At 36.5% G+C, this 24,823-nt stretch overlaps 1 protein-coding gene across 12 annotated transcripts in view; it reads right to left on the reverse strand.

Annotated features, from left to right (window-relative positions):
- LMNTD1 (lamin tail domain containing 1) overlaps positions 1-24,823 on the reverse strand; it is a 443,243-nt gene that overhangs the window by 112,491 nt on the left and 305,929 nt on the right. The window contains exon 3 of one of the 12 annotated variants that reach the window (XM_041736423.1): positions 16,143-16,230. The exons of the other annotated variants lie outside the window; for them this stretch is intronic. The gene's annotated coding sequence lies outside the window, so the exon portion shown is untranslated. The remainder of the gene's footprint in view (positions 1-16,142; positions 16,231-24,823) is intronic. 12 annotated transcript variants of the gene reach the window in all.

The raw sequence follows: 24,823 nt of genomic DNA on the forward strand, positions 1-24,823 counted from the left end.
ACTGTAATAGCATTGCATAATGATGGGTAGTAGCTACACTTGTGAACATATAGCATAATGATAGACTTTTCCAATCACATGCTGTACATCTGAAACTAATGTTAACATTGTGTGTGAACTATATTCAAAAAAACTTATTTAAAAAAATTCTACTTATTTATTCATGAGAGACACAGAGAGGGAGAGAGAGATAGGCAGAGACACAGGCAGAGGGAAAAGCAGGCTCCCCACAAGGAGCCCGATGAGGGACTTGATCCAGGACCCCAGGATCTCGCCCTGAGCTGAAGGCAGACACACAAGCCCTGAGCTGAAAGCAGACGCACAATGGCTGAGCCACCTAGACATCCCTCAAAAACCTTTTTAAAGATAATATCAAAAGGTTCATTGGAGGAAAATACAACATTCAATTACTACCTATCAACTTTATCTACTCAATCCTCTGGAACATTTCAATCCTTCTATAAGACTTTTCATGAAAAGTTACTATTGGTAAATTTGATCATTTCATAAATGAAATTCTAGTGATATTTTTTATAATTGGAGAAAAACTATTTTAATTGAGAATAATTTCTAAACTCTTTTGAAAATTCAAACAAAACTAGTGTAAGGTAATTCAATATGTTGTTAGGTTATCCTCATCACAAGGGCCCTGATAAGAGAGAGATGTCTGATAGAAGAGTCAGAGATGAGAAGGGGATGTAATGGTAGAAGCAGAGGTGGGAGATTGAAGATACTCTCCTTTCCTTGAAAATGAAGAAAGAGGTCTATGAACCAAGGATGCTGGTGGCCTCTAAAATGTGGAAAAGACAAGAAAAGAAACTCTCTTCTATAGCCTGCCAATACATCAATTTTAGGTTTTCTGACCTCCATATTTGAAAGATACTAAATTAGTGTTGTTTTAAGCTACTAAGCTTATGGTATTTTGTTATAGAAACAACAGAAAATTAATACTCTGAAAATAGAAACTTTGCCATTTTTATGAGGAATAAATTTGCTTAAAAGGTTTTATTTATAATTCTAGCTTTTTAAAAAATTTTTTATTTATTTATTTATTTATTTATGATAGTCACAGAGAGAGAGAGAGAGAGAGAGAGAGAGAGAGAGAGAGAGAGGCAGAGACACAGGCAGAGGGAGAAGCAGGCTCCATGCACCGGGATCCCGATGTGGGATTCGATCCCGGGTCTCCAGGATCGCACCCAGGGATCCCAATTCTAGCTTTTTTAACTTAGCATTTGCTGCAAGACATCTCTGTGCTAATCACATACTTCAATTAATACTCCAAAAGCTAAGAGATAAAGTTTATCTAGGTTTTAATTTTGTGGGAATTTGTTCTTATATCAATTTATGGAACTGAAATGCAATATGTTTAGATATATTTATGTTAACTTTTAATTATTAAAACAGAAATGTTTTTTTATTAAAAGATAATTTTGTCAGAATCAATGAATTTGACTTTTCTGAGGTTAAATGGTATCTGTCCAATCTATTTCATGGAATTGTTAGGAGCATAACATGGTGTTTTATCTATATCTATCTATCTATCTATCTATCTATCTATCTATCTATCTATCATCTACCTATCATCTATTTTCATTATGTAAATGGTTACAAAAGTAAATTATTATTATCCCTACTTACTCTTTTGGACTTAGGTACTGAAGGATTCTGGTAAAGTGTAAATGAGCCTCATTTGTTCATTAACTTTGTAGTTCAGTGCTTTAAATAGTTCCTGGCACATAACACTTTGTGCATAGTTATTGAGAGAATAAGTGAGTGGATGATTGCATAAATGAAATTGATGTATTAAAAAAAACAGAATTTTGTTGAGAATGGGTCAAGGGAAAGTAAATATTTGGAAGAGATAAAGCATTTGGAGAAGTTTAATGCATAGAGTAGCACCTATAAAGAGGAAAGAGAGCTACAGAAATGGCTGCCATTCTAACTCCACTTCTGGCTTCTCCAGCTCTTCCTACAAGCAACTCTGATGCTTCCTACAGCTCAGTCCTTGGTATTATCTGGTCTTTACAGATGCATTCCCTTGATAGCTCAATTCATCCCAAATCTTCAATTGTTGGGTCTCTGGGTAAAACCTTTAGTGCCCACCTCCAGCACACCTACCTGTCCATGGGTGCTTTTCCAAATATTCCTCAGAGTAGTGAAGTATGAACTGGAACTAAGACTAAAGTTTAATTTACCTTCAATGAGCCCATTGTGTGAAGCAAACTTGGTGCCCATTCTTTTTTGGGAGTTTTCCTTCTAAAATTAATTTTCAGAAACCCAGAAGAGAACATGGTAACATAGGTTAACTGCAGAAGAACAAATCGCATTTTGTAAGCAGAGTGTAGAGAGACAGTATCAGAATTCAAAGTACTCTTGGTAAATGGGAAAAGTGGCTGTATTAGCTTGCTAGGGCTGCCTTAACAAAGTACCACAGATTGGGTGGCTTAAATAACAGAAATTTACTTTCTTACAGTTCTAGATGCTAGAAGTCAGCATCAAGAGATGTTATTGGCAGGGTTCATTTCTTCTGAGGCTGACTTGAGTTGCAGATGGCTGTGTTCTCTCTACCTTCACATGGGTTTCCTTCTGTGAATTATACTGGATTAGGGCCCACCCTTATGACCTCATTTTACCTTAAGTACTTCCTTAAAGACCCTATCGCCAAATATAGTCACATTCTGAGTTAGTGGGTGTTAAGGACTCCAACATATAAATTTTGGGGGGGGGGACACAATTCAGCATAAAACAGTGAACTAAAGAGTGGCTAAAGATAGAATGAAGTTCATTTAAAAGGGAAGAACTTAGGTAGAAAAATAAAATCCTTGGTCACCAGATGAGGATGGGCTGGGTATGTACATATTGGGCAGAAAAAGTTCCTGAGGTCATTGTGAATAACATGCTGACCACAAGTCAGTGATGTAACTTAGTCAAAAGCATGATTTCTGGATATTTAAATAGGAGAACCCTAGTAGAATTTGTGAGATAATTCAGCAATTGTGCTTTGCACTGGTCAGTGATAAAACACCCTTTCCAATTCTGAACTCCAAAGCAAAGAGGGATGCGAAGATTTTGGATGTGATTCAGAAAAGAACCACATAGAACCATATATTTTAATAATTAGAAAGTAAAGACACTGAAATTTCTCAGGCCAGGAATGAAGAGGCTGCGGAGGGATTTATTAATGCTCATTAACTCAAAAATGGTCACTGGGAAAATGGTGATCAGTAGTTCTCCATACTCTAGAGAGTAAAAGGGAAGAAATTAAGATTTGCCATAAATTAAAAAAATTTGCCATAAATTATTTCTTAATGTTAGTAATTTAGTTGTCATAAGAAAGTATTTCTCATCAGCATGACAGGTGATAAAAACTGGAATGGTTTTTAAAAATTGTCTTTTATTTGAGGTGATTTTAGCATGCTTCTGCCTAAATTATGAGCATATGGAATATAATCATTCATTTACTTATTCAATAAATATTTATTAAGTGTCTATCATGTGCCAGACACTACTCCTAGCATAGCAGTAAACCAATAAAGTCCTTGTCCTTGTTTGCTTGCAATAGGGAAGACAGACCATACACACAAGCACACAGATAATGTTAGTGATAAGGTCTATGAAGAAAATAAAGATCACAGGATAAGAAAACAGAGAGTGATATGATTGATACTATTTCAGACAGTGTGGTTAGGGAAGGTCTAAAGAAGAAATATTTAAAGAAAGACTCAGATGAATCAATAATAATAACAACCAACATTTACTGAGTACTTACTATGTGCCAGACATTGTGCTAAACTCTCTATCATTTGATCCTTATAATAATTTATTTTACAAAAGAGAAACTGAAGTTCAGAGAACTTGACTAGAAACTTACACAGCTACTTAGGCTCTCAAACTCTGGCTAAGTCTTGCTTTTTTCCTAGCTGCTATTAATATTAATATTAATATTATGGCTGAATAATGGCCCCCAAATTAAAATTTTTTAAATATTTTATTTATTTATTCATGAGAGAGACAGAGAGGTAGAGCGGGAAGTAGGCTCCACGCAGGGAGCCCGAAGTGGGACTCGATCCCGGAATTCCAGGATCACGCTCTGAGCCAAAGGCAAAGACTCAACCAATGAGCCACCAGATGTCCTCCCAAAATTAAAATTAACATTAATCTTAATATTAAAGTTGGGGCCCTGTTGAGTATAGGGTTTCCTTTATTTCTAGTGAGTAGTACCTAGGTAATAGGTGAATTTTACAGAACTTCAGTGTCCCTGTGCAATCCTGAGTAGCCTTTTGGTTTGGGGACATCACCAATACCAGATACTCTACTGATGTTTGTCAAGTCCAGGAGGCTGGTATCTCAGTAGACAAGAATGGGTGAGACCTCATGGACCGGTGGAGGGGGAGGCCTTTACTTAGAAAATAGATCATTCATCCATGGTGATGGGGAAGGCAGGATATATTGGTACTGATGTAGGTGGTTGCATAGATGTGGTGGTAGGAGCTTGTTAGGAGGAGGTGATAAAAATTCAGAAAATAAGGATTGATGTTTATTTCCTTAGTGACAAAATAATCTTTCTTAGTGTGAAATGTCTAATCATACTTAACAGAAAACTGTCAAAAGGGATATAAACAAAAAATTTACATCAACTGAATGCCAAGTGATAAATAGGTGAATAATATTAGTCTCATCGGAGGCCATGTGGGGCCAGAGAAGGGAGTAGTTTACTCTTCCTCAGGGATCAAGGGAAATTTTGCACAATAAGCAAAATTTGAAACAATACTGGAAGGATATAATGGTAATGGGTAGACACCTTTTTTAAGTATTTAATACTCATAATGGTCTTATAAGAGGTATGGGGGGGATCCCTGGGTGGTTCAGCGGTTTCGCGCCTGCCTTTGCCTCAGGGCGCGATCCTGGAGTCCCGGAATCGAGTCCCACATTGGGCTCCCGGCATGGAGCCGGTTTCTCTCTCTGCCTCTCTCTATGTCTATCATAAATAAATCTTTAAAAAAAAAAAAAGAAAAAGAAAAAAGAGGTATTGGTATTGTTCCTGTCCCCATTTTACAGGCCCAGGGATTGATGTACACACTCATACAGCTAGTGTGTGCAGCAATGACAAACTTACCTAGACTCTAGGGCCTGCTCTCTCTCCATCATTTCTCTAATCTTAACTTTTTCAGATGAATACCAGCATGATTTTAAAACTGACTTCACAACTTCGTATTTGTCTCTCTGTGGTTGTTTATGTGTCAGATAACTGTAGGATTTTACTTGAGATGGATACTTTGATTAATCTCAACCAAGTATGCTGATTAAGCTTGCACTGGGAGTTTTTAGAAAATTCTAAGTCCCAGGCTCTACCCTTGAGGATTCTGATTTAATTGGTCTTGATTGGGGCTCTAGCATCAGTGTCTTTTAGAATAATTCTCCAGGTAATTCTAATGTGTAGCTGGAGCTAAGAATCGGTGACATAAATGAAAGAAAGGAGTTCTGAGGGGTAGACCAAAGAATTTGATACTTGCAGTACCATTAGAGTGATACTTGCAATACCACTGCTTTAGGTTAAGACTTTTCTCCCTTAAAATGGAAACGTTGTTGGGGTTGGAGCAATATGTTAATAAATCCCCTAGAAAGATCTTAGTGGGAGTGATTTTTTATCAATTCTCCTTTCTCCTCGTGATGAGACCTCCAGGAGGGTTGGCAGTATGGCAGCTAGGCCTAGAAAGGAAGGAGGCATTAGGAATAAGAGAAGCCAAGTTTGAATCGAAAGTCAAGAATTTGCTCTTTTCTTAATAAAATCATTTGACATCAATTTCAATATTTATCAGTGTAATTTAATGGACTCCAAGACCAAATCATCTGCTAAAATAATCTAATGATGACCCTAAATTAATTTCAAGATCATACTTTGGTTAGTAAAGTACAAAGATAGCAAAGCTATAATTTTCATGAAGGTAGGTGTTCTACCCTACTGTACCCATAGCACGGAGCTTAGTACATAATACTTAGAAGCCATTCATTAAGTAATAAGTGAAATTCATTGCCCATCTTCATCAATGTGAAATGATTTGCCCCAGAAGGGGGAATAAGTTTGATTGATTCATTGATAGAACATTCTATAATTAGCTTCAATTTATTTATCCATTTCCATATTCAGTGACATTTAGATTGTTCCCATATTTTCGCTATTAAAAACAATACTGCAAAAAACATCTTTGTATATGTTTGCCGGTACACTTATAAAAGAGTTTCTATAGAATATAGCCACAGAAGTAGAACTGCTGGGTTAGTGGTATGTGCTTGTTAATCTTCTTTTATTGTTAACTAGCTTTCCAACTTTATGCCCCAAATAATACCAAAATGCAAAATATAAAAATATAAAATATAAAACTTAAAATATAACAATTCTAAATGACAAAATATATAATAAACAAGCTAAAAGCACATTGCAACCCTTTTCACTTCTTTCCAGGGCAAGTAAAATACATAATAAACATATTCAAAGTTTGAAGTTTGCCTTGCATAAAATGGTTCATAGATATCAGCCACCATCACCTGCCCTTCAATACCCTTTGTGTCTGTCTTTGCCTTAAGAAGTTGCCTAGATGAATATTAACATCTCCAGATGGTTCTTCAGGGCAGTTTGGCTGGTGGTAGTCAGGCTGAGATCCAGGAAAGAATGATCTAAGACTGCAGGTGCTCATTCTGCCATTTTTCCAAAGTGAGTTCCCAGCCCTCAGCAGGAGTGGCAAGGCACAGGGCAGCCTGGAGCCTCTCTCTGGCACATCTCCCTTTTCCCTTACTGGTCATGCCCCAGGCACATCCATTTGGCTAAATGGATGGTCAATCTATCCTGGGCATAACTAATGCAAAGGAATTCTCACCAAGGCTGACCATAGATAGATTTGCTAATTCTTTCTTTTTTTGAAACATCTGTTGTAAGATTCTTGTCCTACATGTAAATTCTGGCTATAATCAAAAAACAGAATTAAAAGTGTCTGGCTCCTCTCAGGGAATCCTTTGAACTCCGTATCTCCAAAAACTTCAGCTTTATAAATATTCAAGAGATGTGAAATATACACGTAAGTGACCATGTGTATTTTATGATTCAGGTTCTCCTTTAACTCTGCTTGAAATTCAGATGCAGTATGCTGAGAAAAAGAAAAAAAAAAAAAAGCTTGGCTATTGCCATAGTTTACTCAGTTACAACAGAGCTGCTCTCCCGGAGAAAACTATGTTCCCACACAAGACTGTATTTTAGATGAACTAGCAACATCTATGGTGATTTTCCATACAGTGTTTTCAAAAGACATTTCAGCAAAACAAAACAAAACAAAACAAAACAAAAACCCCAAATGAGTCTTTCGTTATGTTATCAGGAACTTCAACATCCTCTTAGTACAATTCCATTTAATTCCAGCTCTCAATTCTAACTTTTACAGTAAATAAATACATTTTATGAATCCATCTTCTTTTTGGTTGTTTCTCTGAAGGATAGGAAAAACAGTAAAATAGACTTTCAATATAAATGTTCTTTTCCTTCAACAAGATAGGAGTAAATTTACTGGCTTTCCTGCCACAGAAAAACAGTCATATGACTCTTCCATCTGTCTGTGCTCCAGGTACGTAGCAAGCAGATTCGCACTGAGCAAGTCATTCAGTTTGACTTGCCTCTATGCACCTTTTCTTTGAACTGACTTCTTTTCCTCGTGTTGAATATAAATGTACTAAACTCAGTACTGCAGATTCAAGCACCAGGTCACCTTGGTTCTTTCAAAACCTTTTGTGAAAAAAAAGAAAAAAACCTTTTGTGGATTGTATTCATCTCAAAGCCATTACTGTTTGGTTTCCATATCTTCATTTGCTATAGTGATGGTAAATATTTATTGAATTCTTGCCACACGTCAAATGGTTTATGTGCACCGTGTTTCATAATTCTAACACTAGGCAATAGATATGTCACCCCAACTTTACAGATGGAAAGAAACCGAAGCATCAAAGCCTTAAGCAACTTGTTCAAGATAGTGAGGTAAGTGGCAGGGAAGAGACTCCAACCCAAGTGAACCGACATCAGAGACTGGGCTGCAAACCACTGCCCTGGGCTGCCTTCTTGTCTCCTCTCTTCATCTCTGTTCATTGCCATTGCCTGACTCTACAATAGCACCTTTTTTTCTGGTTTGTCCACTGAAGCATTCCAAGGTCCCAGGACAGTGTGTGGCATGTGAACACATAATAGCCATTTCTTGCATAAACAAATCTCTTTGCTACTTTTTGTTTTCACTTATTCATGTATTTGTTCATTGAAGAAATGTTTATTGGGCCAATAAAACCGGCCTTTTTCTACATACTTGAGATACAATAATGAACAAAGTCCCTCAAGAAGATGACATTCTTTTTTTTTTTAAGATTTTATTTATTTATTTATTTATTTATTTATTTATTTATTTATTTAAGAGAGGGAGAGACAGAGACAGAGATTGTGAGAAAGAGAGACATGATTGGGGAGCTGAGGAAGAAGCAGGCTCTCAGCCAAGCAGGGAGCCTGACATGGAACTTGGTCCCATGATCCTGGGATCATGACCTGAGCCAAAGGCAGATGCTAAACCAACTGAGCCATTCAGGTGCTCCAAGAAGATAACATTCTTGAGGGAGGAGGCAGAAATAAATATTTAATGTCAGGTTAGGAGTTGTAAAGAAAATAAATCAGGGTAAAGGGGCTAGAAGACAATATGGGGATGCTATTTTAGCTAGACTAGGGTAGGTGTGAAAGGCTTATCTAAAATGGGGACATTTGGGCACTCACCCAAAGGAGGAAAGGAAATGAGTCCTTTGGTTATCTAATGGGAGAGGGTCCAAATAGAAGAAAAAGCAAGTACAAAAGCCATGAGGTGGGAGCACTGGGGGATGTTCCAGGCACAATAGGAGGCCTGTGTGCACTGCCTTCCTCCACGTGAACATGGAGGAAAGCAGTGAAACAGGTGATTGGAGAAGTGGGGGAATGGAAAGCACTGGGCCTACAGGCCATGGAGAGGACCTCAGCTTTTAAACTGAGTGAGACAAAAACTAATAGAGGGTTCTGAACAGAGAATGGCTGTGATATACTTCCAAAGTAAAAAAGGGTCTCCCCATGGGGAGAAGTGTAAGAGCACATGTATGGAAGCAGATAGACCAGTCAGGGGCTGTTACAATAATCTGGGCTAGAGGTTGGACCAAAGTAGTAGCAACGAGAGTAGTGAGAAATGCTTAATTCCTAAATATCTTTCAAAGGTAGCATCATTTGCTGATGGAGTGAATGAGGGATATGAAAAAAAGAGAGGAACTAGCCCTATGATTTTCATCATCTGAAGGGTCACATATATTGAGTTGGGCAAGGCTGTGGGAGGGGAGGCTTGGGGCTGAAGGGGAATCAAGAGTTTTGATTTTGAACATGTTTCTCACCATCTAATTCTTAATCAATAAGGATTATATAAGACAGTAACTCAAGAACTTGAAAAATCCAAACACCCTCAGGATATACCAAGAAGGTAACCTAACTGTATGACTTGGCAAGTGTGAAACAAGCCGTGGTGAGGCCAGTGAACTAGGGAGTTCATGCATGATTCACAGGCACTGACATAAGACAAAAGGTTATGCTGGCCAATGTTGCCCTTGACCTGGGTTTGCGACCCCTGCAAAATGATACCAACATCATTGGCTTTTACTCAGTCATTCTAAGTTAATACTATTATATGTGCCTCCTGAACTGGGAAGGTAGCTGAATTTTGCAGGACAGGAACAGCATGTCCTGCCTTTACTCATCTATATATTATTCTTTTTTTTGTGTGTGTGTGTGTTAACTTTTATTTATTTATGATAGTCACAGAGAGAGAGAGAGAGAGGCAGAGACATAGGCAGAGGGAGAAGCAGGCTCCATGCACCGGGAGCCCGACGTGGGACTCGATCCCGGGTCTCCAGAATCGCGTCCTGGGCCAAAGGCAGGCGCCAAACCGCTGCGCCACCCAGGGATCCCTCTATATATTATTCTTAAAATAGAAGTTTGTGAGGCCCTTACTCTGTGTCAGTCACAGCTGTAGGAAAGACATGATAGCAGATGTACAGTGCCAAATAACATTTCAGATTATGTGAATACCTCACATAGTCACAGATGACCCCTGACAGTCTCAACTATGAAAACAAAATAAAACAAAACATAACACAAAGGCACTGAAAGGATCCTGTGTAGTTTAAATAGATGTCTGAAGTTGGACATTTGAGGATTAACTTACATGCTTAATTCATATTTTCTCAGGACCATCTTGTTTTACACATAATTTTACCATACTGAAAATCTGTTTTTGTAGCTCCAAACAGATAAATCAGAAATAAGTTGGCAGTAGAGGAAAAGGGAAGGCCTAATAAAGGCAGTCACATCAAGAAGGGTTAGATATAATAAGAAACACCACCACACTGCCTAGAAAAAAAAATACAATAAATAAATAAATAAACACAACTTTTAAAAAACGTGTTACTCTGAGGACATTTTATATTTCCTGTGTGAACGAGAAGTCTGTCTGAGCTTAATAAACCTGAAGTTTTCACTATTTTATTATTTATTTATTTATTTATTTATTTATTTATTATTTATTTATTTTCTTCACTATTTTAAAGCCTAGTCAGGGATGGCCATCTAGTAAGGTTTACACTGAACTTGTAATTCTGATTTAGAAGGTCAAGGAATCTATAATCCATTGAAAAGGTTTCCCTGGAAATTGTGAATGTATACATTTTAGAAAGAGTTGTTTCAGCTATTTGGAAAGTCCATCAAAGTGAAATACCTCATTCTGCAGTATACACCTAGCAGATACTATACTCTGGCCTGTATGCCACATACACGGCCATATGCATGGTCAACAGAAACTGAAAACACACCCTTGGGTATACTTCTTGTTTACAGGAAGTGCCTCAAATTTCTCACATCACTTGCCCCCTTCCTTGCTCCCATTTCCATTCCAGGGTGCTGCCAAGGTCTGGTCTACCTGCTGTCACCAGCTCTTTGTGGCCTGCATTTAGAGTTGGACCTGATGACAGAATTGAGCTCACCTGCATCCGACCTTTGGGTGTTTCCTGGGATGTGGCTGTGTGTGTTCACATCAGGTATGTACCTGTCTTCACTTGGCTTGTATACCTCAGAGCCCTGACTTGATTTGTACTGGCACTGGATCCAGCGGAACTCCCTGTGACTGCTCTTATAAATACCTTTTGCATATAAAAAGGAGAGATGTCACACCATGAATAAGGATGCAATGTGATTTGTTCCCGAGTTAGTGATCTTTCTTTTCAGAAGTAGTTAATTGATAGAATCATATCTCTTAGGCTTAAAAGTATCTTGGAAGTTTGCCATCAGTCTTAAACTGAATACTATCCACAAAGTTACCAAACTCTGCCAGTTTTCATTAGTCTACCTTATTTTCAGAAATAGTCATTTACAAGACAGAAAACTAGGAAGAAATAGTCCGTGGCTGTGGCACAGACCGAAGCTAAAGAGTAAATAAAAGGATTAAACTAATGGCCTTGGCTTGTTTAAAGTAGAAAAAAATAGCTAGCTGGCCACAGCTAGATAGCCTGATAATGTGGAACTACCTGAGCAACCCAAATCCACCAAGTTTTACAAGCTTAAATATCTTTTTAAAAATTTTTATTTATTCATTCATTCATGAGAGAGACACACAGGAGGCAGAGGGGAGAAGCAGGTTCCCTGCGGGGAGCCTGGTGCGGAACTTGATCCCAGGACCCCAGGATCACAACCTGAGCCAAGGGGAGACACTCAACCACTAAGCCACCCAGGTGCCCCTACAAGTTTAAATAATGTTAACTATTGTCCAAGGTAAAGGAGGATTGAGCTACCATTATTTGCATTATTCAGGTTTGTGTTCTTTAGTTTAAAACTAATGATATTTAACCATGTGACCTGAGTTTCAAAATGCACAGAGATCACAAACATTTTTATAAAACAAATTACCTGTATCCTCTGTCTAAAGGCAAATAAAATGGCAAACATCCCAGTATCCACACATTGCCCTTGCAATGGAAACTTTCTATTATTTTTAGTTGCTATATGAAAAAACTTGAGTTCTGTAGACCAAAAGTACATAAGCATTACATAGCTGCAACAGATTCAAGAATCTTGGGCACATACATACACACACACATAAACACACATACTAAATACACGTACACAAGTAGAGCAAGCGGAGTGTTAGTGGGCTTATTTCTGTAGCTAGGTCCTTTCCATTCATACTTAACTCCTTATTTCTTCCTAGCCAGCTAAGCAGAAAGTTAGTACGATGGGCTCCACTTGAGTAATAACATGACTGATTTCATAGCATCCCCACAAAACTCCCTTAACCAACAGCATTCAAAACTGCCCAGCCCGAAGTTTTTAATTTGTGCTTTTCAAGCATAACATCTTTTCAATACAACTCAGTAATACAAAGCAGTAAAATGATCTGACCTGTGTAATAACAGAGAATAAAGCAAGCTCTGGAGGCTGGGAGATGGCTATTCTGGTCCAAGCATAACCATCCCTTGGGCTCTGTTTATCTATAGTGTCAGGGAACTCACTGAACAATTTCTGTGAAATGGATTCTATCCTCCCATACTCTGGTCTGCTCTCTCTGATTGGTACTAGAACCTTCTCTGCCCCTTCCAGATGGACCCCTAATTCAGGTTCTTTCAAGGCCTGCTTAATTTCTTAAGCCTGCTCTTTTCAAACCCCTCTACTTACTTCTTATCTTTCTGTCTTCATCTAGGAAGTGGACTCTCTTTGATCAGAAACTCTTTTTTCATCCTGGTGATTGCCAGAGCCCTGCCTGAGCCTTGGCCTTACCACTGGCAGCACAGGCCCAGAGCAAGCCCCAGAGTCTGAGAGCCTGGGGTGGTTCCTCTGCCTCCCTCTAGTGGTTGCCTCCAGGAGGCTGGGCTGTACACAAAACCTGTTGCCTAAAATCACAATCTTCAAGAATCTGTGAATTTAAAACTAATAACTCCATCCTCTTCAACAGCTTGCTTATTTCTCTTGTGTTTTTTTTTTTTTATAAATTCCCTTCCTTTACTGAATGGAAAATAAAGTAGAATTATACTTATCTCTTCTTCCCTTTAGTGCACTTTTTCATTTGTTTGAAAGTTATGACAAATAATTTTGGGTCCCTCAAAATTGCCTAAGAAAAAAGTGTTCCACAAAAATGACTATTCAGCTACCTTTTCAAACTTCTAAACAAGCAATATCAAATCGTTTTATTTAAGATTTTATTTATTTATTCATAAGAGACACAGAGAGAGAGGCAGAGACATAGGCAGAGGGAGAAGCAGGCTGCTTGCAGGGAACCTGATGCCAGACTCAATCCCAGGATCCCATCCCAGTATCCCAGGATCACTCCCTCAGCCAAAGGCAGATACTCAACCACTGAACTACACAGGTGTCCCTCAAATCCTTTTTTAAAAGATTAAGTAAAGGGGATTTTGGGGATGCTGTCTCAGATTTGGGTCCTGGCTACACAGGTGTGTGTTAAGTTTATTAAAATTTATAGACCAGAATATTCATAATATTTATATTTTTGTATATATATATACTTCAATAAAGATTTTTTCAATTAGGTAAATGTGCTATTATTTTAAGATGCTTCCATATCAATGACATTCCCTTATGTAAACAACAGATATAACTCTTTATTTCCATAAAAGTAGGAATTGCTATGAAATTCATGTTTTGTGAACAGAAGTACAATTTGATTAATATACCTAGTGATTCTCTGGGCTGAATTTCCTAACAGAACTAACTGAAACTGAAAAGGTTTGACCTTTCCTACTGAAAAAAAAAAGTATATATTATTTAAAGGTTAAAATACAGTAGAGATTGGAAAACCTGTTCCATAATTTTTTAGCACATGTTATGTTCTATGTCACTATTTCTCCATGTTTATTTACAGGCTGGAGAGTTCCATGCAGCTGATAGAATTTTCAACAGAATAATCATAAAAAATTGCTTCAACCCAACCTGAAATCTCAAAAACATTCTCGGAGAGTTTGAACATCACTTGAGAATACAACAGATAATGGCTTTTCTTGATTAAAGAGATTTGTTTCATGATTCTTTTTAAAAGAGCCTTTAAAGTCAGTCATTTGAGAAAATGTTTGATGTATTCTTGTGCTGTATTTATAGAATAGTAGTAAATCAGTAAGTCTAGTGAAGAATATTCTACAATAAAAAAGTATCTATTCCACAGAACCCAATTCCACGCCCAGAAAACACCCCTATGCTACCTGTTTTCCTTTTTCTGGGCCTATGCTACAAAGGAAATTTTACACGTTAACAAGAGGTTTAGATCAAATTTATTTGGCAATGTAATCTATCCCTTTCAAGGACCGGATTCTTTCCTTGTAATTACTGCTTATAACTGACAATAGTTTATTGTTCCACTTCTCATTGAGTGGTGATGATGCGCCTGTGAAAGGCATCCATGGAGGAAGGGAAGCTTGTTCTTTCCTTTTTCTTTCCTTTCTCTTTCCCTTTCTTTTTCTTTCTTTCTTTCTTTCTTTCTTTCTTTCTTTCTTTCTTTCTTTCTTTCGTGAAATGGCTTTGTACAACTCTAACTACAGACATTGTTTGTTAAAAGGAACAGTTTCAACTCTAATGATGACTTTTTCCTCTAGAGTACTGTGATCAATCATTAATTGTTCTTTCCATGTGTTATTTTATGTCACAAGAGAAATCTTAACATGTCCTAAATGTCCTTCAAGAGGATTAAAAACAGCTCTAAAGAGAAGCACAGGAGAGAATTACTTTATAAACTTAGTGAAAATACTTTTTGGAGAGAGGCCCTCCCACATCACACACAGTTCATTCAATTAAATTTTCCAGATTCCTTTTGAAATTGTGAATGATTTCTGTCATTTGGAATCACCAAAGGATACATTATCCATAAATTATCTAAATGTGTATATGTTTATTCCGTAGTGCATATAGTAATGACTACATTTTATTGCATATATTCATGAACATGAATTAACTTGGGGAAAACATTTTGCTTGCAGCCAATCCTGTTCTTTGAAAGGTAAAAATGTTATAAAAGGTGAAATTTGAATACAATGATTAAATTGCATATATTACTTTTAAATTGAAGTCAGATCTCTAGTTTTGATAAAAACCCATTTTATGCTTTCATAACTCACCATTTTAAATTGTATATCTGTGGATTAGACTCCACAAATAAGATGGACTTTATCTGTGTTTAATCATTCAAATTTCTTGTTCTAAAATAGGAGTTTAGAGACCTGGTTCTAGCTCTGGGACACACTAGCTATATGACTTTCAGTAATTGTAACTAATTGAAACTACAGTTTATTCATCTAAAAAGACTACAGCTCCTTCCAAATGCTAAAATTGCACAATTAAAAAAAAAAATAAAATAAAATTGCACAATTCCAGAGAATTATGCTTCCCCCTCCCCCACTCCCAGATGCTTACATACTGATTCCTGGGAACCTGGGAATATCACCTTACATGGCAAGACAAATTGCAGATGTGATCAAGTTAAAAATCTTGAAATGAGTATATCATCCAGGTGAGCCTGCTGTAATCACAAAGGTTCTCATAAAAGCAACACAGGAAAAGTCAGTATCAGAAAGCAGGGTATGTGACAATGGCAGCAAAGATTTGAGTTATGAGGTCCCAAATTGAGGAATGTCTGTAGCCTCTAGAATCTGGAAGAGGCAAATAATGGACTTTCCCCTTGAGCATCCAGAAAGAACTAATCCTGCCAACACCTTGACTTTAGCTCGATTAACTGATTTCAGACATTTGGTCTCCAGAATTGCAGAAAGATAAATTTGCATTGTTTTAAGTGACTATTTTGTGATAGTTAACCACTGGTGGATAGTTAACCACCAGTTATAGGATATAAAAATATTTTAGGGAGAAGCACTTTTCAGTGGTGGTATGAGTAGCTCTTGTAGACTCTGGTCCCATTGAAACAACCTAGTGAAAATTATAAAAGCAATTACCATCTAGAGCCCCTGGAAACTTTCCTAAGAACATACAGAAAATAAAAAAATATTTATTTAAGAGAATCTGCTAAATCTCATTAAAAACAATGAGTTTCTGGCATTTGACTCACAACTTGCTCTCCATCCTCTAGTTCAATGTAATAGAAGCTCTACTCCAAATGGGTGTGGTCAAGAAGATGAGATCTTTCTTTCTTCAGACTGCCATAGTTGGAGCAAATTAGGCAAGAAAATAGAATAAAAGTTATCCAGGTTAGAAAGGAAGAAGTAAAACAATCTCCATTTGCAGATATAATGAGCATGTTTATAGAAAATATTTGCAGATATAATGAGCATGTTTATAGAAAATATTAAGGAGTCCACTAAAAACTTATTAGAATTAATAAATTCATTCAGCAAAGTGGCAGGGTACCAGATCAATATAAAATTAAATTGTATTTCTACCCATTTGTAATTAACAATTGTTGTTTTATTAGTAATGAACAACCCAAAATCAAAATTAAGAAAATAGGGATGCCTGGGTGGCTCACCAGTTAAGTACCTGCTTTTGGCTCAGGGCATGATCCTGGGGTCCCAGACTCGAGTCCAACATCAGGCTCCCTGCATGGAGCCTGCTTCTCCCTCTGTCTATGTCTCTGCCTTTCTTTCTTTCTCTCTCTGTGTCTCTCATGAATAAATAAAATATTTTTAAAAAACTAAGAAAATAATTCCATTTCTAATGGCTTAATAAAATATTTAGGAATAAACTTAAGACATGCAAAATTACAAAACATTATTTAAAGAAACTAAAGACCTAAAAAAAAAATGTGGAAGGCATTCTATATTCATGAAATGGAAGACTTCGTGTTGTTAAGATGGCAGTCTTCCCCAAATTGATCTACAGATTCAAAGCAATCTTATAAAAATTTAAGCTGTCTGCCCTCCTTTTTGGCAGAAATTAGGAAGGTCTTAAAATTCATGAGAAATGTCTGAAATGCAAGAGATCCAAAATAGCAAAAAAGAACAAAGTTGGAGGACTCATGATTCTGGATTTTTTTTTAAAGATTTTGTTTATTTATTCATGAGAGACACAGAGAGAGGCAGAGACATAGGAAGAGGGAGAAGCTGGCTCCATGCAGGGAGCCCTATGTGGGACTCGATCCCGGGTCTCCAGGATCAGGCCCTGGGCTGAAGGCAGCGCTAAATCGCTGAGCCACCCGGGCTGTCCTGATTCTGGATTTATTACAAAGTTAGAGTAATAATGAATGTGGTGTTGTGGCAATAAGTTAAAGAGAACATACCTGAGAGACCAAAAGTAATCCCTTACATTTATGGTCAATTGATTTTGACAAGGGTGTCAGGGTTATTCAAAGGGGAAAGGATTGTGTTTTCAACAAATTATACTTGGGTAACTGGATAATCACATGCCAAAAAAAAAAAAAAAGAAGTTGGACCCTTCTTCACACCACATACAAAAGTAAAATGAAAATGGATCACAGATTTATATGTAAGAACTAAAACCATAATACTTTTAGAAGAATATATAGAAATGCAACATTATGACCTTGAGTTAGGGAAAGCCATCTGAGATATGACATTAAAAGTAGGAGTGGCAAAAGAGAAAAATAGATAAATTTGATTTCATTCAAATTAAAACTTCTGTGCTACAAAAGACACCATCAAAAAGTGAAAAGACTAGGGTGCCTGGGTGGTTCAGTCAGTTTAATGCCTGACTCTTGATTTTTGGCTCAGGTCAAGATCTCTGGGTTGTGAGATTGAGCCCTATGTCAGGCTCCGCACTGAGTATGAGGCCTGTTTAAGATTCTCTCCCTCTGCCCTCCCCTCCCCCACCACACACTCACTCTCTCTTTCAAAAAAAAAAAAAAAAAAAGAGTAAAAGGACAACATACCGAATGAAAGAAAATCTGTGCAAATCTGATAAAGTATATGTCCAAAATATATAAACAACTCTTGCAACTCAACAACAGAAAGACAAATAATCCAACTTAAAAATGAGCAAAGGATTTGAACAAATATTTTTTTCAAAGACCAATATACAAATGGCCAACAAGCACATGAAAAGATGCTTAACATCATTAGTCATTAGAAAAATGAAAATCAAAACCACAATGAGATACCACTTCATGCACACTAGGCTGGTTATGATGAGAAAAGACAATAAAAATGATTGTATGTGAACAAACTGCTAGCCACATACATTACTAGTGGGAATGAAAATGGTACCACCACTTTGAAAAACAGTGGCAGTTTCTGAAAGTGTTAAACATAAAGTTACAACTTAACAATTCCACACCTAGATATATACCCAAGAGAAAAAAAAAACATATGTCCACATTAAAACTTGTACATGAATATTCATAGTAGCATTGTTCATAATAACCAAAAAGTGGAAACAATCCAAATGTCCATCAACTGGTGAATGAATAAACAAAAGAGGTATATCCATACAACAGAATATTATTCAGTGATACAATGAAATGAAGTGCTGATGCATGCTACAAAATGGATGAACCTTAAAAATATTATGCTAAATGAAAGAAGCCAGTAAGAAAAGACCACAAATCATATGATTCTATTTACATGAAATATCCGGAAGAGGTCAATTTATAGGTACAGAAAATAGATGAGTGGTTGACTCCAGCTAAAGCACTGGGAAAGGAGAATGAGGAATGACTGCTAATGAGCTTGGGGTTTCTTTCTGGGGTGATGAGAATGTTTTAAAATTATATTGTGAGTTCACACGTTTGTGAATATATTATGTAGCATTGATATGTCTCAACAATTGCTAGAAAATTTGTTATCCAATGTTATATACCTGAAACTAATATATATTGTATGTCAACTATACTTCAGTTATAAATCAATCAATAATCAGCAACAAACAAATGCTGTTGTGTTCTAGCAAAATAACAAACAAACCACTATATGGCTAACTGGAACTCCATAAAGTATATCCAATTTCAGACTTCCATTCTTAGTGTATGAGAATGTGTTACTATTCTTTTTATATCACAAATTACATGTTGTAAAACCATATTTACTAATATTTTAATTTATAAAATGTATATATAGTAGGCTGAATAATGGCGCCAAAGCTGTCGATATCCTAATTCCCAGAACCTGAAAACAAAATTTTTGTTATTCAAGACATCATAATAGAAACAAAATATCACCTCATTGAAAGAAGGTGTCTTTAGTTTAAAGTGTATTTTAGTTTTCTGTTCATTCACTCATTCTGCAAACATTTATGGGATTTCAGGAAGTGCTTAGTATTAGGAATGCTTAGACAAAAATTAGTTTAAAAAATTAGTTTCTGCATTTACTATTATTCCTGGCATATAGTCTGTGCTCAACAAGTGTGTTTTCAGTGGATGGATGAATGACCATAGGATAGGTCTGGTAAAGACAGAAAGGTAAAAGCGTTCTGTTTATATTTATTTATTTATTTTTCCATTTCTCCACTCACCCCACTCTGGTAACCATCAGCTTTTTTCTCTATAGTTAAGGGTCTCTTAGTTTCTCTCTTTCTCTGTTCATTTGTTTTGTCTCTTATATTCCACACATGAGTGAAATCATGGTATTTGTCTTTCACTGACCTATTTTGCTTAGCATTATTCTCTCTAGTTCCATCGATGTTACAAATGGCACGATTTCAGTCTTTTTCATGTATATATGTTATATATATTAATCTGTTAATCTGTTGATGGGATGCTTGGATTGCTTTCATAACTTGGTTATTGTAAAAATGCTGCAGTAAACATAAGGGTGCATGTATCCTTTTGATTTGATGGTTTTGTATTTTGGGGATAATACCTAGTAATGCCATTATTGGATTGTAGGGTAGCTATATTTTTAACTTTTGAGGAACCTCCAAAGTGTCTTCCACTGTGAGTGCACCAGTTTCCATTCCCACCAACCATGCACAAGGGTTCCTTTTTCTCCACATTCTCATCAACATCTGTTGTTTCTTCCTTTTTTTATTTTAGCCATTCTGACAGGTGTGAGGTAATATTTCATTGTGGTTTTGATTTACATTTCCCTGATGATGAGTGATGCTGAACATCCTTTCTTGTCTGTTGGATATTTTGGATACTAACTCTTTTTTTTTTTTTTTTGGATACTAACTCTTTATCAGAGATGTCATTACAAATATCTTCTCCCATTCAATAGGTTGTCTTTTACTTTGTTGATTGTTTCCTTTGCTGTGCAGAAGTTTTTTATTTTGAGTAGTTTCAACAGTTTATTTTTGCTTTTGTTTCCCTTGCCTCAGGAGACATACCTAGAAAGATGTTGTTACAAGTCATTGTCAGAGAAATTACTGCCTGTGCTTCCTTCTAAGATTTTTGTGGTTTCAGCTTTCACATTTAGGTCCTTAAACCATCTTGAATTCATTTTTGTGTTTGGTATAAGTGGTCCAGTTTCATTCTTTTGCATGCAGCTGTCCAGTTTTTCTGACACCATTTGTTAAAGATACTATTTTTTCCATTGCATATTCTTGCCTCCTTTATTAAAGATTAACTGACCATATAATTATGGGTTTATTTCTGGGTTTTCTATTCTGTTCCATTGATCTATGTGGCTATCTTTGTGCCAGTACTATACTGTTTTGATTGCTATAGCTTTGTAAGAGAGCTTGATATCCAGTATTATGATACCTCCAATTTTGTTTTTCTTTTTCAACATTGCTTTGGCTTTGGGGTCTTTTGTAGTTCCATAGAAATTTTAGAACTGTTGCTCGAGTTTTGTGAAAAATGCTGTTGGTATTTTGATAGCAATTGCATTAAATGTGTAGGTTGTTTTGGGTAGTATAGACATTTTAACAATATTTATTCTTCCAATCCATGAACATGGAATGTCTTTCCATTTCTTTGTGTCATCTTCATTTTCTTTCATTAATGTTTTATAGTTTTTAGAGTACACCTTGGCTAAATTTATTCCCAGTTATTTTATTCTTTTTGGAACAATTGTAAATAGGAGTGTTTTCTTAATTTAACCTTCTGCTGCATTATTAATACATAAAGATGCAATAGATTTTGGTACATGAGTTTTCTTTCCTGCAATTCTATCCTACTAAATTCATTTATCATTTGTAGTAGATTTTTGGTGAAGTGTTTAGTGTCTTCTATATATAGTATCATGTCACCTACAAATAGTGAAAGCTTTACTTCTTTATTACCAATTTAGATGCCTTTCATTTCTTTTTGTTGTCTGATTGCTGTAGGTAGGACTTCCAGTACTATGTTGAATAAATGTGGTGAGAGTGAGCATCTTTGTCTTATTCCTTTCCGTTTTCAGTTTTCCCCCAGTGAGTAGGATATTAGCTGTGAGTTTTTCACATATGGGCTTTATTATGTTGAGGTTATTTATATTTATTTTTATAAAAGCATATTAAGGTCTTAAATTGGAATTTTACCAAAAGTAGGTAACATTTATGTCCCAATATCCTTTCCTTACAAGTTGGCTACTATAAACTTACAATTTTGCTGTAAACCAAACCACAATAACAAAATTATTGGCTAATATAGTAAGCTAGGTATAATGGAAAGGAATTGTTATCAGGAAAACATGGTTTTAAATACTGTCTCTGGAACTAACTACCAATGTAAACATGAGAGGAATTTTGGAAGTCTAAACTCCCTCCAGTTAATGGGGAATAATAGTAATACTCCCCTACTTAGGAAGATTATTAATAATGTGTGTTCAGAAAGCAGCATAATGTTTAATAAATGGCAATTACCTTTATTATGGTTATTTGCATTTACCTCAATTCAGCAAGTAATATAATAACTCTTTGTACTGTTATTTGTCCACAATGATAAATATTTAAAATGTATATTTGTGGAGTGCTTGGGTGGCTCAGTCAGTTAAGCATACAACTCTAGATTTTGGATTAGGTCCTGATCTCAGGGTCATGAGACTGAGCCCTGCATTGGGATCCATGTTAAGCATGGAGTCTGCTTAAGATTCTCTCTCTCCTTCTTCCTCCCACTGTGCATGCTTGTGCTCTCACTCTAAAATTAAAAAAAAAAAATTGAAATGTGTATTTGTTATGTCAAATCAAACTTTGTGATAAATAACAAAAGAAACTTTATGGAGGGAAGCCCTGGTGGCTCAGCAGTTTGGCGCCGCCTTCAGCCCAGGGCCTGATCCTGGAGACCCAGGATCAAGTCCCACATCAGGCTCCCTGCATGGAGCCTGCTTCTCCCTCTGCCTGTGTCTCTGCCTCTCTCTCTTTCTTATGAGTGAATAAATAAAATCTTTGGGAAAAAAAAGGAAACTTTATGGAACTCTAGAGTTGTACAGAAAATAATTTAAGATACACACAATTTAAAAATTAAACTATTTACTAAACTAAACTAATTACTGAAAACTTGGTCCATTGAGATTTCCTTGCTTTCCTATTCTAATCGTTTCTTTAAATAATAAATATGTCATTATTATTTGTATTATTATATATAACTACAATAGGACTTAATTTTTTTAAAAATAGCTTAGAATTATTTATACTAAAAAAATTGTGAATTTGCAATCAGAAACTCTAAAACAACTCTGTAATTCAAGGGCTTCTACTCACTGCATAGCCTCATTGATTCAACTATCATGCTTCATCCAAAAATTTTAAAAGTATTTCCCCAGTGTTAATTTAATTTTATGATTTAGATTCCATTAAAAAAGAATAAATGTTAAATAATCTAGGGGAAGGTTTGTTTCATTTGGGGTCTTGAGATTAGGAGGCTTGTTATTCCCAATACCCCATGCTATATCCTGAATGTTTATATCTTCTCCAAATTCTTATGTTTTTTAATTTTTTTTTATTATTTATGATAGTGAAACCCTCATCCCCACTCTGATAGTATCTGGAGGTGGGGCCTTTGGGAGGTTAGTACAATTAGATTAGGTCATGGAGTTGGTGATGAAGTTAGTGTCCTCACAAGAGGATGAAGAGACCAGGTTCTCTCTCTCTCTTCATCATGTGAGGATACAGTTAGAAGGCAGTCTTCATCAAGAACTGGATCATGCGGGGATCCCTGGGTGGCTCAGTAGTTTAGCGCCTGTCTTTGGCCCAGGATGTGATCCTGGAGACCTGATATCGAGTCCCACATCAGGCCATCAGGCTCCCTGCATGGAGCTTGCTTCTCCCTCTGCCTGTGTCTCTGTTTCTCTCTCTCTCTCTGTATCTCTCATGAATGAATAAATAAAGTCTTTAAAAAAAAAAAAAACTGGATCATGCTGGCTTCCTGATCTTGGACTTTCCAGCCTCCAAAACTGAGAAATAGATGTTCATTGTGTAAGCCTCCCTGGACTGGGATATGAAAGCCTGAATGGACTAAAACATCTCATTTTTCTTCTTACACCTCCCCCAGTATAAAGGCGCAAAATAATACACATTAGCTTTATTTTCCAAATATAACTTTCTTCTCCTTTCAAAAAATATATAAACAAACTTACCTTTTGATCTCCTTTTCCCTCCTTACTTTAGAAAAGCATTAAGAAACTTCCTTATGAAGTTTTGAGTCTGAGCTACCCTACCTGATGCTTAGTGGATTAATTTCATTCTGATGCCATATCATCAGTATGAACTTAACTACAACCAAATAGAATGATTCAGCATTCAGCAAATATAAGTGTGAAGCACTGTTCTGGGCATTGGAAATACCATACAACATCATAGTCTTGAAAGAAGAATAAGCTTCTCAAGGGTCTTATAATCTAGTGAATGAGACAGAAAACAAATAAGAAATAAACATATAAAGGTGGAAATTTTATATTGTGATAAGAGTTAAACAGTAAATAAGTCAAAATGGAATGAGTAAGGGGAGCTTTTCTAAAACAGATGACATTTGAATTGAGTCCTGCATGACAAGAAGGAGCAAGTCATGCAAAGAACTAGAGGAAAAGGCAGAGGGACCAGAGAAAGCAAAGGGACCTGAAATCTTGATGTAAAAATAAAAAGGAAAAATAAAAAGGAGGTCAATGTGGTGAATAAGCAAAGGAGAGGATGGTAGGAAATAAAAAAGATAAGCAAGGTCCTAATTGTAGAGGGCCTTATAGACAACAGGATAAACATGGGATAAAGAGGGAAGACGTAGGATCCAATTTACATGGTCTTTTTCAATAGCAAGGAAAATGTCCCTGGAGGATCTGCTGCAGATTTTTCTTTCAATTCATCAGCCAGAATTGTGTCACATGTACATTTTTATTTTTAAACCGATCACTAACAATAGGAACTGCACTAACATGATTAGGCCATGACTTTCACCTGGGTGTCCACTCATCTCTGGTAACTACTCAAAATTAAGGTTTCTTTTAGTAAGAAAAATGGGAGGAATGGCTGTTGGATAGGCTTCTGAGGAAACTGCCACGGAAAAATCTGTGTGTCATCCAAGGGTAGGTGACAGGTAGTCAGTTGATTATATAAGTCTGGGACTCAGGGAAGAGTGTCCAATGGCACTGTATATGTTTGGTGTTTAAGGTTATAGACTAAATGAGATCACCTGGAGAGAATATATATATAGATTTAGAAGACGGGCCAGTATTATGCTCTGGTATATCCCAAGATTTAGAGATCAGGTAAAGGTGGAGAAGCAATTAATGAACAGACTATAGTTAGTTGTAGGAGAGTGTTCATTTTAAAAGCCAAAGGAGAGGGACACCTGGGTGGCTCAGCAGTTAAACATCTGCCTTTGGCTCAGGGCATGATCCTGGAATCCCAAGATCGAGTCCCACATCAGGTTTCCTGCATGGAGCCTGCTTCTCCCTCTGCCTATGTCTCTGTCTTTCTCTCTCTCTATGT

The sequence above is a fragment of the Vulpes lagopus genome, chromosome 21, assembly GCF_018345385.1.
Source record: "Vulpes lagopus strain Blue_001 chromosome 21, ASM1834538v1, whole genome shotgun sequence".
Taxonomy (NCBI): Eukaryota; Metazoa; Chordata; class Mammalia; order Carnivora; family Canidae; genus Vulpes; species Vulpes lagopus.